The 14454-nt window shown below is 37.2% G+C and overlaps 2 long non-coding RNA genes across 2 annotated transcripts; both read left to right on the top strand.

Annotated features, from left to right (window-relative positions):
* The first annotated feature begins 6179 nt into the window (after positions 1–6179).
* On the top strand, positions 6180–8139 carry LOC141627337 (uncharacterized). Its single transcript, XR_012536904.1, has 3 exons — positions 6180–6359; positions 6459–6526; positions 7949–8139. It is a non-coding gene; the product is annotated as an uncharacterized LOC141627337 (long non-coding RNA).
* A 2890-nt stretch (positions 8140–11029) lies between these two features.
* LOC141631097 (uncharacterized) lies at positions 11030–12925 on the top strand. The gene is made up of 3 exons (XR_012537586.1): positions 11030–11144; positions 11244–11311; positions 12735–12925. It is a non-coding gene; the product is annotated as an uncharacterized LOC141631097 (long non-coding RNA).
* The last annotated feature ends 1529 nt before the right edge of the window (positions 12926–14454 follow it).

Below are 14454 nucleotides of genomic sequence, written 5' to 3'. Positions count from 1 at the left end.
GGTCCATGACAAGTGGGAGGGTAGCACAAAAGTCCTAAACTTCCTAACCGAACAATCCAACAATAATATGAAGATGGTTCTAGGACATGAGTGCTACAGCCGCAGAGATCACTCTAAATGCAAATCAGCACCTTCGGATTTTGATTTTAGAAAAAGGAAGTATGCTGATCTTCCTGAATATTTGATTTGCAATTACTGTGGTCATACGGGTCACATCCAAATCAATTGTGTCAAAAAGGCTCATGATTTACGAAAAATGCCGAACATGCCAAAATGTGACACAGTTGACGAGGATAAGGAAACTCCCATTAACGAACCTAACGAAGAAAGGAACAATAAATTTCGTTGGTTCTATGACATGGCCTTTGACTACTCTAAGAAACCTAGCACTTCTCAAAGCCCTTGTAGATCTCAACCCAAAGAAACCTATTCACAAGGCATCTAGTCAAGAGAGACCTAGAGAAAACCCTAAAACGTCTCCCATGCCAAACAAACCTAAGGTTAGAAAAACAGTCATTAGACGTGTTTGGGTTCGAAAGGACTTAGTATTTAGAGTAACTAATCATAAGGGACCCAACTTAGCTTGGGTACCTAAAAACTGTATCTAATCCTTTCTGCAGGAAGAAGTGAAAGAAAACAATCAATGGTATCTTGACAATGGATGTTCAAGACACATGACCGGAGATAAGAATCTATTTCTTTCACTCAAGCCGTTCAACGGAGGAAAAGTGACGTTCGGGGACAATAAAAAGGGAAAAGTAATCGGCGTTGGCAAAATCGGAATCTCTAAGTCTCACGCAATAAGTGACGTTTATCTCGTAGATGGTCTAAAACACAACTTGCTAAGCATATCTCAACTATGCGACAAAGGTAACAAAGTAGTTTTTCATACCGATAGTTGTCGCATCATTATTGAAGGAACTAGCAACGTTATTCTTGAAGGCCACCGAAAAAGGAATGTTTATATGGTAGATTTAAATGTTGTGCCTACTAACTCTTTTTCATGTATGAAAGTTACACTTGATGATCCCCTTTTATGGCATAAACGATTCGGTCACATTAGCTCGCTAACCTTGAATAAACTCAAGAAGTGGGACTTGGTTGAAGGGTTGCCTAAGATCAAGTTCGACCAAGAAAAGATGTGTGACAAATGTGCCAGGTGTAAACAAGTAAGATCATCGTTCAAACCTAAAAGAGTAGTGAGCACAAATGAAGCCTTGGAACTAGTACACATGGATTTATGTGGACCTATGAAGGTACGGAGTAGAGGAGGATCAAGGTATGTCTTTGTTCTTGTAGATGACTACTCAAGGTATGTATGGCCTATCTTTCTTCATTCAAAAGACGAAACTTTTGATGAATTTGATTGTCTTATGAAACGTGTTCAAAATAAATATAAGACTAATCTAGTATCTATTCGTACGGATCATGGCACCGAATTTGATAATCAAACCTTTATAGAATATTGTAGAGTTAATGGTGTAGGGCATAACTTTTCTGCACCAAGAACTCCGCAACAAAACGGTGTCGTTGAACGTATGAATAGAACCTTAGAAGATATGGCACGTACAATGCTTCTGTGTAGTGGTTTACCTCGTAACTTTTGGGCTGAAGCCATTAGTACTTCTTGCTACATCCATAATCGTGCTATGATCCGACCTATCCTTAAGAAAACCCCCTATGAACTCCTCAGAGGTCGAAAACCTAATATCTCTCATCTTCGTTGTTTTGGGAGTAAATGTTTTGTACATAATAACGGTAAAAACCGCTTAAGTAAATTCGACCCTAGGAGTGATGAGGCGATCTTTATAGGATACTCAGATCATAGCAAGACTTACAAAGTCTTCAATAAGAGAACTCTCTGTATTGAAGAAAGTGTCCATGTTATCTTTGATGAAGATAACATGTTCGATAAGCCCTTACAAGATGAGGAAGAAGACTTGGATGAACCCGACTTCCGTCTTTCAAGAGACGATCCCCCGGATTTGGAATTAGAGGAAAATGAAATTGAGGGAATAAACGATGAACTCGATCGTTCCTCAAAAGACAAAAAGGAGAAGGACAAAGTTATAGTTGATGATACTATAACATCGACTCAAAATAAGAACTCCCAAACCAATGTTATAGACGATGTTACTGTAACATTGAATCCAAATCAAAGTGGTGAGCCCGAGGTTATAATCGGCTCAAATACAACACCCGGATTGGATTCAGGGGGAACTTCCTCTAATTCCGAGCCAAATGAAGTCGGGTCAAGCTCAAATAACGAGGAAGAACCAAGCACTTCGACTAAGTGGAAATACAAGAACTCACACCCCATGGACAATATTCTTGGGAATATTAAGAAGGGTGTTCAAACAAGACGTTCCTTAAACAACTTCTGCTCTTTCTACTCTTTCCTATCCATGATCGAACCAAAGAACATCAATGAAGCTCTAGCTGAATCAGATTGGATTATAGCCATGCAAGAAGAGCTTCAACAGTTCGAAAGAAACAAGGTTTGGCATTTAGTTCCTAGACCAAAAGATCGGACAGTTATTGGAACACGGTGGGTCTTCCGGAATAAATTAGATGATGCCGGAGTCATTGTCAGAAATAAGGCTAGATTGGTGGTTCAAGGATATAATCAACAAGAAGGAATAGATTATGACGAGACTTTCGCACCTGTTGCTCGTCTAGAAGCTATTAGACTTCTGATAGCATTCGCCGCACACAAAGGAATGAAGCTCTTCCAGATGGATGTCAAGACCGCATTCTTGAACGGTTATCTACAAGAAGAAGTCTTCGTTGAACAACCCCCTGGTTTTAAGAATATCAAATTTGAGGATCACGTGTTCAAATTAGATAAAGCCCTATACGGACTGAAGCAAGCACCTAGGGCTTGGTACGACAGATTATCCAAGTTTCTACTTGACAGTGGATTCAGTAGAGGATCCGTCAACAAAACCCTATTTCTGAAAACTGAGGATTCTGACCTTTTGGTTGTTCAAATATACGTCGATGATATCATCTTTGGATCGACCAACCGACGTCTATGCAAATACTTTTCTGAGTTAATGACTTCCGAGTTCGAGATGAGTATGATGGGAGAATTGAAATTCTTCCTAGGTCTGCAAATACAACAAACAGATGAAGGCATTAAGATTCATCAACAGAAATACATCAAAGAATTGATTCGGAAATTTGGAATGGAAAATTCACACGCTATGCCTACTCCAATGGTCGAGAATAAGAAACTGACATTGGATGAAGACGGAAATCGCTTGATGAAACTACCTACCGTGGGATGATTGGGTCACTGTTATATTTGACCGCAAGTAGACCTGATATTATGTTTAGCGTATGCGTTTGTGCGAGATATCAATCGTCTCCCAAAGAATCGCATATGACGGCGTAAAAGAATTTTACGTTATTTAATTGGAATGGCCAACTTATACCTATGGTATCCAATGGAGTGCAATTTTGATCTAGTCGGTTATTCCGATACCGACTACGCAGGATGTTCTCTAGACAGAAAAAGCACGTCGGGTGTCGCCACTTTTATCGGACCTTGTATCATTACGTGGGGCTCGAAGAAACAAAATTCGGTTGCTCTCTCAATCTGCCCGGCCGAGTATATTGCTGCAGGACTGGTATGTACTCAACTTTTATGGCTTAAACAACAATTACGTGATTATGGTGTTGACGTAGGATGTATTCCTATTTTATGTGATAATACTAGTGCGATTATTATTTCTAAAAATCCTGCACAACATTCTCGTACCAAACATATTGAAATAAGACATCATTTTATTAGAGACCATGTTGAGAAGGGGAATATAAAACTTGAATTTTGTAGTACTGAAAAACAATGGGCAGACATTTTGACAAAATCATTAGCTAGAGAACGATTTGAGACTTTACGGTTGGAAATTGGTTTAATCAGTGGTACCTAAGCTTCTATAATTGTCTAATCCTTTTATGACTGACTAGTTAAGTTAAGATTGTATGACTGTGTCCGTATATTGCGTTGCATGAATAATTTCGTTTATAGAAATATTATTTTCATAAGATTCTATTTGCTATTTAGAATTTAATTGACATACAAACTTATAACACACCATATCTTTTATTTGTATCTTTTATCTTCAAAATTTTAAAATAAAAAAAAAAAATCTCACAAAATAAGCTCACAATACACGGCTCACATCTTTCCTATTCTAGACCAAATTCCTAATTCATGTCATATCATCATAAATTTCCATACTTATCACTTTCCTATTCCTAATTAACTACACTTACCATATTTCATTTACACTTGTTAACCCTAATTTCTAGACCTATATCTACCCTTGATTGACCGTCCACCCCTACCCACTTGCTCACTTTCTTTCTTCCAAATATTTACCATCATTGCATATCTTTTCCTTTACTCCAACAATCACCATCATCCCCTTTTTCAAACCATCTCCATCATCATGAACACATCCCATGCAAAAAACACCCGATCCTCAACCCGTCACCACCAAAACCACCCCTTTCCTCACCAAACATCACCTTTGCCACCACAAACTCCTCATTCCATGAATTGTCCTTCACCACAACCAAACCAAAACTCGCCCCTGTTTCGTAGTCGGGACGAATCGGTCTCCGAAGGAAAAAGACGCCGTCTTTTCAAAGGTAAAAATAAAGTTGTTGTTGATAATGGTGAAGCGATTGTAGAGGAACCCGAGGTGATAGTTCGGAATGGTGTTGCTCGTACTCTGCTTAGGGATGCTTCAAAAGCCGCGACAAAGGAAGGGTTGAATCGTGTTCGGCTTACTCATGATGAAAGCATCTTGGTTAATCGAGTTTTGAGGTATTCTATTCATGGTGGTCGGTTTTATCTGAAATCTTGGTTGGTTAGTGTACCCGCTCTTGCCTTCTTTATTAATTTTCTTGATTTTCAAGGGTGGAGTCACATAAGTCAGTTTTCGGGTCCTATATACCCGGTTGAGGTGGTACAGTTCTTTGCAAGTGTGTCGATTAAAAAGGGAGTGTTGCATGCGGTTGTTAATGGTGTCGATGTTACCGTCTCTGTTTCGGATTTTTGCTCTGCTTTTTCGGTTCCTAATGAAGGGATTGAATTAAATCCGAGTCTTGAATGGTCTAATGTTGGAAGTGAAAAGGAATTGTTGGTGAAACAGTATTTTGAGGAGATGACGGAGGGTGTCAATATCATGGTTCGTCCTCTTTCGGCCAAAATTAAGTTCCTCTTAAATTTTTTGTGGAACACAGTGGTGCCGAGAAGAGGGGGCCGTGATAAGGTGTCGAGTTATGAGGCGATTATGGTTTATTCTTGGTTGGAAGGTCAAAAGGTGAATTTGGGTAGTGTTGTTTTGCACCGTATCCTTCAAACGAGTCTTACTAAGCATTAAGGACAAATTGAGCACTACAATTGATTTGCCGTATGGTATGTGGATATCTCGTTTGTTGGAAATTAAACAGGTAATCGGGCCTGACAGTTACGGTGTTAGTGCTCGGGATAGTATGTGTGATAAGTTGATCAAGCTAATGGGTCTTGTTGTTGATGGACCCGATGTAACACCCCGTATTTTATTAAGTTGAATAAAATTCTTTTAATTGCTGTTTTGAATTTAATTACATCATTTAACGATTTATATATATATGCTTAGCTAATTAATTAATTTAATCATAATTCGATACGTTAATTTTAATAATCATTAATAAGTTTATTGAAAGTTAGTTCAAGTTTATTGAAGTTAGTTCGTTTGTTTATTTAATAATTTCCGTTTCCTTACGAGTCCTTATGAAAGTTGTTTTAAGTGAACCCGAGATGGATTTTGGGAACAAAACCGTCCAATTAGCTATTTTGAGCTTATTTCACTAAATTAGCAATTTTTATTAATATCCGTTAGTTTCGTAAAAATCGCTAATAATTCCGATTCAAGCTGATATCGTATTATTTCCGTTAACTAGCTGAGTTTATTTTATTTTCACTCATTAAATTTATTTATTATTAATTCCGTTTTATTACTGAAACTTTTACTAAAAACCGATTTTTATTAACTCGAGACGGTTTTAAAAACGAACGAAATTACTTAACGATGAAGAAACGTACGTATAATTAGAAGCTAGCAAGCTAGCTGGTGTCTCATTATTATTATTATTATTATTTTATTGTTGTTGTTGTACACCCCCGTCCCTACCCCTTCTTTTCCCTTCCTTTTTGCGCGTTTCACCAGCAACAACAATCAGCATCCACCAAAATCATCAACACCATTTCCGATCATTCAAACCCCAGATCCCGCCTCCATTCTCAACCAAATTCCGTAATTTTTGTACCATTCTCTTCCCCTTTCCTTCCTCCTCCTTTTAAGGTAAGAAAGTCTCCTTTTTGTAGTGGTTTCGTCTTTCGCCGTCTTATAAAAGTGTCGTCTTTTAGCTTCTTTATTCCGTTTTCTTGCCCTTTTATGAAGGATTCGAAGACCCGGGGTGAGGCTCGTGCCTTGTGGACCATTTATTCGGAGAATAAGGAGCGTTTAAGGTAACTATTCCGAGTTACTCGACGAATAAATGTCACATTAGTAGTTAATGTGTGCCTGTTGTTTGATAAGTGTTTAGGTGAATGAATAATGTTAGGATCGTTTACAAAATAAAATTGTAATTAATAGGCTCAAATGAATTTTATGGTGATAATTGTAATGTTTTGTTGATTGTGCCGAAAACTGAGCCTTAGTCCCTTTGACCGGCGATGCGATATCGCTTAATTGAGTGATTGGTCACCGCAATTTGACCCGCACTGCCGCAGGTCAGGGTTGCGGGTAAAAATTCGGTTGAATGATTTAGATAATCGGCCTTTTTCTTGTTTTAGGCCATTTATCAAGCTTTAGTTCACATGTATAGCTTATTGAATTTAATAGTGTCTTGTATTGTAGAAATGGCCCTAGTTTCCCCTGAAGCCTTTAATATGGTTACTATTGTTAGAATTAGAAATTAGTATTGAATACTTATTGAGGATTCTGTTGGGATTGTATGCTGTAAATAGACATTATAAGCCTTTCACATGATAGAATGCTAGAATTTATATTGATAAGTAGGACTTTTTGCCCTCTTAAGGTTAAGTGGGTGTCTTACTTGACTTGTGTGGTGAGTCTTGTGTGGTGTGGGCTAAAGTATTCAAGCTGGGACTAGCTGTGACTAGGTCCTAGGTGAGTATTTCGGCCTTCATCATATATAGATCTTTATAGTCTCTGACGAGTATATGTTCACTGCTTGATAGCCTTTGTGTTCCTGACTAGTGGATTTATATCCAAGTTGGGGCATGACCTCAGGTACTTATTTTGATAGTATGGGGTCAAGCAAGTACTAGCCAACCCTTCGGTGGTGTCCTTAGGGTACTCACTTCTCTTGTTTTAAAAAAAGTTGTGGGTCTTGGGTGCGGTGGTGTGTATCTGCATGTCTAGGTCTGCGCAGATTTTAGGCTAGGGTTGTGTTGTCTCTTGGCCATGTTTTCTTAATAGTAACCGCTGAGCCAAGATACCGGTTCGATTACCTTCCCTACCTCGTGGTATAGACTCGAGTTACAAAGTGACTATTGACCGTACTAAGAACTTATGCCTGTCTTTGATATATTGCCCTTTCTTGTATGGTGATTCTATGAATCATAGAAGGTGAGATGCAAGCCGGCTATGGTTGATAGAGTTTGGATTCCTGGATGTTATGTGATTCACATGATAGTGTAGTATGAGTCGGTCTAGTATTCACATGCTAGGACTATGTGTTGTTATATTGTTGTTCACATGATAAGCACGATTGTCTAGCATCTATATGCTAAGGCTATGTGTTATTCATATTCATATTCTTATGTTTACATGTTATATTAATTATGACATTTCGTGGCTGGGAGGACTCGGAGTTACTCCCCACTGACTGTGGCTTTCGTATTTGTATAAAATGCGAATGACAGGTAGGTGATGCATATATGGGGTACATGGACGAGCTAGCGAGCAAAGTAACCTTGGGACCTAGACTGGTTTTACTTTATTGCGACCCTTAAACCCCTTTTTATGTCACATACATTTTAGGGACATATGTCTCCCTTTCTCATATTTGGTTTGTATAACTTTCTTTTCGCGACTTTAGCGATGTTTCATTCTTGAGATTTATTTTGGACCTTGCATGTTTGACACCTTCCCTTTTGGATATCTTTATAACAGGTTCAGGTTTTAAAAATTACAGGTTTTTACCCAATTGAACCTATTACAAACATATCCTGTCAGTTTTTCTGTAGAATTACGTGTTTACTTTTCCGCGATAAGTGAGGGTGTCACAGTTGGTATCAGAGCATATTTGCTCCCGACGCACGTTTGTGCACCCCAATATAAATAACTTGACCTTCAAATAATAAACTTGAGAGATGGGTAGGATGGGTAGATTTAGGATCTTATGTTGTAGTCTCTTTGTGTTTGCTCTTTGTTAGGTACTAACCTCTTTGTTGATTGTCATTTAATAATTGTTGCGTTCTTAGATCAATGACCGTGAGCTTATCTATAGCTAATGGAGTTATTACCCTTATTATAAAAATTTTTGAACTAAAGGTTTTGAAAATATTTTAATGTTTTTCACCGGTTTTAACGTCAATTAGTGTTAAAGCTTGTTATTGGAGACGTCTGATAATTAGTTTTATCATTTGTTGGTGTAAAAAAATGTATTTTTATGTCTTTGAATTGGAATATTGATGTTCTTGAGTGATCGCCAAGAGTATCTCCGTTCCATTGAAAGGACACTTATATTTTACGAAGATCAAGATTTAGTGCCTTTTGCTGAGGATTGAAGATTTGTTCAACCTTTGAAGAATGCTTCTACTTCCTTGAAGATATTTCTCGTTCTTTTTGTATCTCGCCTTATTCTTAATCTCTTGGTGCCTATCCTTCTTCTAAACTCTCTATTCTTCTTCCTAGGAAGTTACATTTGCATCCTCCCAACTTGTCCTTTCACCCTTGCTAATTCTCCCTTAACGCCTTTTAGATAGTTCTCTTTATTTTGTGGGGTGTTAACCTTGGTTGGATAATTTGGCTTGTGGAGTTGTTTCTGGTTGACCTATAACCCCGGTTTTGAGAAGTTGTGATATTGGAAGGACTTAGGTTGAGTGTTGATACCTTAGGATTAAACACGGAGTAAGGTTTATGATGTGATTTTGGAAAGAGATACCTTTAGGATGTTGATAGCCATACATAAATTGATGTTACCTTATGACATTGTTGTTTGAGATTTGAGTATCTGACTTTTCCTTGTTGTCTAATTTCCCTTTCTCCTTGATCATGAGCGTTACCGTTCATACCTCCTTTCCTCGCTTCATCTTGCTCCTCCTTTAAGTTTGACACTCGTATTTTGTGAAACTCTATCTTTGACATCCTTGTAAATTTGACTTCAATCCTTATCCCTAGGAAGTTCATCATACCTCTTTTGATTAGTTAAGTTTGAATCCTCTTAGCATACTTGTATCTATGATGTCTAACTTACTTTTCATTTCGCACAATTTCTAAATATTTCAAGCTACCATTTTTGGTTCGTTGTTAAAAATTTATGTTACTATTACAAAATTTTCCCTATTTGTAAAGATTTGGAAAATGAAAATTCGATTTAATTCTCTAATTGTTCTTTGAGTATAGACTTCTTTATCATGGTTTTGAGTTGCTAAACCTGAGATTTTTGTAAATTTTATCCAATCTCTATTCACTTTGATTTAATCATAATGCCTTTGTCAAAGTTTAATATTATATTTCAGGAATTTAACTCCCCTTTTAGTTTAAAGGTGAAACCTTTATTTCTACTTTGGCTTTTTGCAAAAGAAAATTTGAGTAGATTACCTTTCTCTTATTTTGATTTTAACGTTGATCGGATGTTAGAACTAGTTATTGGAAACGTTTGATAACTTGTTCTACGATTGTCGGCGAATAGTTTTTGTTTTAAATTTGTCTCTGACTTGGAAAGTTAGCGTTCTTGTGTGCACGACAAGAGCAATTCCGTTCCATGAACGAGACTTATACTTTTGAAAACTCTTCATTAATGTTTTCGAAAGTATTTTGATTTTCAATTTATACAAATGATTTGCTTTTTGACCTTATCTTTGATTTGGAATGTGATGTTCTTGAATACGTAACGAGAACACTTTCGTTCCCTTGATGAGAATCGTTCATTTTAAAATTTTATTTGAAACTTTTGAAAGAATTTTGATTCTTACGATAAATAACCTTTAAAATGTTTTGGTTACCGATTCCAATTTCAGTTTTATTTTCATAACCTTCCATTTATACTTTCAAGTTTCGAGGACGAAACTTTTTAAAAAGATGGGGTGATTGTAACACCCCGTATTTTATTAAGTTGAATAAAATTCTTTTAATTGCTGTTTTGAATTTAATTACATCATTTAACGATTTATATATATATGCTTAGCTAATTAATTAATTTAATCATAATTCGATACGTTAATTTTAATAATCATTAATAAGTTTATTGAAAGTTAGTTCAAGTTTATTGAAGTTAGTTCGAGTTTGTTTATTTAATAATTTCCGTTTCTTTACGAGTCCTTATGAAAGTTGTTTTAAGTGAACCCGAGATGGATTTTGGGAACAAAACCGTCGAATTAGCTATTTTGAGCTTATTTCACTAAATTAGCAATTTTTATTAATATCCGTTAGTTTCGTAAAAATCGCTAATAATTCCGATTCAAGCTGATATCGTATTATTTCCGTTAACTAGCTGAGTTTATTTTATTTTCACTCATTAAATTTATTTATTATTAATTCCGTTTTATTACTGAAACTTTTACTAAAAACCGATTTTTATTAACTCGAGACGGTTTTAAAAACGAACGAAATTACTTAACGATGAAGAAACGTACGTATAATTAGAAGCTAGCAAGCTAGCTGGTGTCTCATTATTATTATTATTATTATTTTATTGTTGTTGTTGTACACCCCCGTCCCTACCCCTTCTTTTCCCCTTCCTTTTTGCGTTTCACCAAAGAATAACAATCAAGATCCACCAAAATCATCAACACCATTTCCGATCATTCAAACCCCAGATCCCGCCTCCATTCTCAACCAAATTCCGTAATTTTTGTACCATTCTCTTCCCCTTTCCTTCCTCCTCCTTTTAAGGTAAGAAAGTCTCCTTTTTGTAGTGGTTTCGTCTTTCGCCGTCTTATAAAAGTGTCGTCTTTTAGCTTCTTTATTCCGTTTTCTTGCCCTTTTATGAAGGATTCGAAGACCCGGGGTGAGGCTCGTGCCTTGTGGACCATTTATTCGGAGAATAAGGAGCGTTTAAGGTAACTATTCCGAGTTACTCGACGAATAAATGTCACATTAGTAGTTAATGTGTGCCTGTTGTTTGATAAGTGTTTAGGTGAATGAATAATGTTAGGATCGTTTACAAAATAAAATTGTAATTAATAGGCTCAAATGAATTTTATGGTGATAATTGTAATGTTTTGTTGATTGTGCCGAAAACTGAGCCTTAGTCCCTTTGACTGATGCGATATCAGTTAATTGAGTGATTGGTCAGCCGCAATTTGACCCGTACCTGTCGCAGGGCTGGGGTTGCGGGTAAAAATTCGGTTGAATGATTTAGGTAATCGGCCTTTTTCTTGTTTTAGGCCATTTATCAAGCTTTTGTTCACATGTATAGCTTATTGAATTTAATAGTGTCTTGTATTGTAGAAATGGCCCTAGTTTCCCCTGAAGCCTTTAATATGGTTACTATTGTTAGAATTAGAAATTAGTATTGAATACTTATTGAGGATTCTGTTGGGATTGTATGCTGTAAATAGACATTATAAGCCTTTCACATGATAGAATGCTAGAATTTATATTGATAAGTAGGACTTTTTGCCCTCTTAAGGTTAAGTGGGTGTCTTACTTGACTTGTGTGGTGAGTCTTGTGTGGTGTGGGCTAAAGTATTCAAGCTGGGACTAGCTGTGACTAGGTCCTAGGTGAGTATTTCGGCCTTCATCATAGATAGATCTTTATAGTCTCTGACGAGTATATGTTCACTGCTTGATAGCCTTTGTGTTCCTGACTAGTGGATTTATATCCAAGTTGGGGCATGACCTCAGGTACTTATTTTGATAGTATGGGGTCAGCTTAAGTACTAGCCAACCCTTCGGTGGTGTCCTTAGGGTACTCACTTCACTTTGTTTTAAAAAAGTTGTGGGTCTTGGGTGCGGTGGTGTGTATCTCGCATGTCTAGGTCTCAACGCAGATTTTAGGCTAGGGTTGTGTTGTCTCTTGGCCATGTTTTCTTAATAGTAACACGAGCCAAGATACCGGTTCGATTACCTTCCCTACCTCGTGGTATAGACTCGAGTTACAAAGTGACTATTGACCGTACTAAGAACTTATGTCTGTCTTTGATATATTGCCCTTTCTTGTATGGTGATTCTATGAATCATAGAAGGTGAGATGCAAGCCGGCTATGGTTGATAGAGTTTGGATTCCCGGATGTTATGTGATTCACATGATAGTGTAGTATGAGTCGGTCTAGTATTCACATGCTAGGACTATGTGTTGTTATATTGTTGTTCACATGATAAGCACGATTGTCTAGCATCTATATGCTAAGGCTATGTGTTATTCATATTCATATTCTTATGTTTACATGTTATATTAATTATGACATTTCGTGGTCGGGAGGACTCGAGTTACTCCCCACTGACTGTGGCTTTCGTATTTGTATAAAATGCGAATGACAGGTAGGTGATGCATATATGGGGTACATGGACGAGCTAGCGAGCAAAGTAACCTTGGGACCTAGACTGGTTTTACTTTATTGCGACCCTTAAACCCCTTTTTATGTCACATACATTTTAGGGACATATGTCTCCCTTTCTCATATTTGGTTTGTATAACTTTCTTTTCGCGACTTTAGCGATGTTTCATTCTTGAGATTTATTTTGGACCTTGCATGTTTGACACCTTCCCTTTTGGATATCTTTATAACAGGTTCAGGTTTTAAAAATTACAGGTTTTTACCCAATTGAACCTATTACAAACATATCCTGTCAGTTTTTCTGTAGAATTACGTGTTTACTTTTCCGCGATAAGTGAGGGTGTCACACCCGAATTACAACTTGCAAAAGATGTTGAGAAAGTTCCGGTGGATTCGGGTTTAGGAGCTATTGAGTCAAAATTGGAGGGATTTATGAGTGGTTTAATGGAGAAATTCGAGGAGCATTCGACTAGTTTGGCTACGGCATTATCACGGGTTGGACCATCTCGGTCTTTAGACTCGGGTTTGGATGCGAGTCGGGTGTACTCGTGGATGGAGGATGTGGACAAGAGATTAGCGGGTTTTGAGAGGGAGCTGAAGGCTATACGTGGGGAAGTGTTCCCACACGGTGATCGTCTCACTTTCCTTACGAGTCAGGGTGGTGCTTTGGTGATGCACGGGAAAGCGATGGCGGGAGATCAAGCTCTTACGTTGAAAGCTACGAAGGCTCTTTCCTTGAAGGTCCTTAATTTTGAGAGGAGCATTGGTACTCTTTCACAGTTGGTTAGGAGTTCTTTCGACCGTCTGGATGCTTTGGAGCACCGTACTCGACCCGACTACGTGAACCCGTATAAGACCCGCAACATCTGATTTTCTCTCGTCCTACCCTCATTAGCCCTTACCTTAATTAGCTTTTCTTTTATTTCATCTAGTAGTGTGTTAATCAAACTTTTATTCGGCCCATTTTGGCATTACACTTGTGGTTATGGCCCAAGTGTTATATTAGACATGTGATCATTCGGCCCACTTTGGCTTTAGACATGTTTAATTCTTAGTTTGTATGTTAATTATCTTTTGGATGCTTTTAGTCTTGCATGTTATTCTATTTTATTATGGCGTTTTTATCTCTTGTCTCGTCCTATATTATTCTAGTCATTTTTGATTTGTTCTTAACTTTTCGATGATGTCAAGAGGGGGAAAGAACGTCTATAGTAAGCATCTACCTAAGCTTGCTCCTTGTCAAGACCAATTGTCTCTTAAAGTCCTTAAAGTTTCGGTTTTTTGAAAAATTGTCTTGATCTTGCGTTAATCTTTATTATCAAGATAACGGTATTATATTGAGGGGGAACTTTTTCATTAGTCACAATTTTAGGAGACTTGCCATCATCAAAAAGGGGGAATTTGTTGGACCATATAGATTATGTGTTTATGTTTTGATGATGTCAAGGTGTTTTATATTTTATATATTTGTTGCGTGTAATCGTTTGTTAAGTGTTTTTGCATTAACCTGTTACAAGCAACAAAGAGGATTGTGATGATTACATGAGAAGTTCAAGTCCTTGTTTAAGATCAAACAATTCAAAGATTCATTCAAGTATTATGTGAAGACGAAGTTCGTCTAGAAGATTAATCAAGCTTGGATGATGATGTAGCCTATACTCGAAGATCTCCTTGAAGATTAGAATAGTATAGGTGATTATCTC

The sequence above is a fragment of the Silene latifolia genome, chromosome Y, assembly GCF_048544455.1.
Source record: "Silene latifolia isolate original U9 population chromosome Y, ASM4854445v1, whole genome shotgun sequence".
Lineage (NCBI taxonomy): Eukaryota > Viridiplantae > Streptophyta > Magnoliopsida > Caryophyllales > Caryophyllaceae > Silene > Silene latifolia.
This window is presented reverse-complemented; position numbering and strand designations above follow the sequence as displayed.